The following is a 1,332-nucleotide window of genomic DNA, read 5'->3' as shown; positions in this document are numbered from 1 at the left end:
TCCCCAAATGCCATTCGTGGTTGCTGTGTCTTTAAACAGGAAGCTTTCAAACTCTGTGCAATAGGGAAGTTGAAGCAAGTCTCCTCTGCTTCACCCCAGGCTGCAAAGAAGGCCCATGCCAGACCACCTGTGCGGACAGGCCAAACATGGAGAGGCCACGTGGCCACCAACGGGGCCTCCTGGCAGGCTGCAGGGTTGGGGGGCAGGACAGCGTGGAGTCTTCATGTTAGGCGGCTGGGGACCTGCAGGCTGACTGCAACCTTGGAACGGCAGCCAGAGCGCCCAGGCAGGCCACACCCAGATTCCTGTGTTTTAATAGTGATAAAGTCCACACAACATAAAATTTGCCACCTTTTAAGTGCACAGTTCCGTAGCATCAGGCACATTCACACTGTTGTGCAACCATCACCATAGTGGTCACCTCCAGAGCTTTCCATCGTCCCAAACTGAAACCGTCCCCAGTGAACACTCACTTCCCTCCCCCTCCCCCAGCCCTGGCACCACCATCTACTTCTTGTCTCTGTGGATCTGACTTCTCTGGGGAACCTCATGTGAGTGGGTCGCACAGGATTTGTCCTTCTGTGTCTGGCTTATTCACCCAGCACAGTGTCCTCAGGTGTCAGAGTGTCCTTTTTGAGGCTGAGTGATATTCTACTGTGTGGACTACAATTGTGCACCCCATTCCAGTGTGTGGGTTCCCCCACACCACCAGGCAATTCTGTGACACCAGCTGGGGTCCCACAGTTCAACTGCATTCTGACACCATCCACCTGGAGACGTCAGATCCCAAAAGTGAAAGGCTCAGTCCTACAGGACTGCCCCACTGCAGGTGCCAATCACAAGTCCAGGTGGCCTCCCGTGCTTCTGACTGATCAGCTCTAAATTGGGGGTCCCCACGATTCTCTCCTCAGGTGGGATTAATTTGCCAGAGCAGCTCACAGAACTCAGGAGACCAGTTTACTTGCTAGATTGCCAGTTTATTACTATTTACTGGAAGAGGCCTCCACACAGGCTCCCGCAGGAGCTGTGCACGCACGCCTGTGCTGTTCAACTCCGGGAGCAGACGCTTGCACGCACGTGTCACACCTCGAGAAGCCACCCAGCCCCGGCTGGAACTGCACACAGTCTGGTGACCAGAAACAACAGCTGTCTTAAAATGGAGGCGGGGGCAGCCTCTGAAGGAGACTGCTTTCCAAAGTGCCAGGGTTGGGCCCTCACAGCCTTTTGTTACTATGAATTCTGACTTCATCTTTCTCTTTGCCTTGGAAGGAACGTGCCCTTGTTTGCATTCCCTAAGCTACTGTGACAGGGGGGACTTTTCTGGCTGTTGAG

This window comes from Hipposideros armiger, unplaced genomic scaffold (genome assembly GCF_001890085.2).
Source record: "Hipposideros armiger isolate ML-2016 unplaced genomic scaffold, ASM189008v1 scaffold_983, whole genome shotgun sequence".
Taxonomy (NCBI): Eukaryota; Metazoa; Chordata; class Mammalia; order Chiroptera; family Hipposideridae; genus Hipposideros; species Hipposideros armiger.
This window is presented reverse-complemented; position numbering follows the sequence as displayed.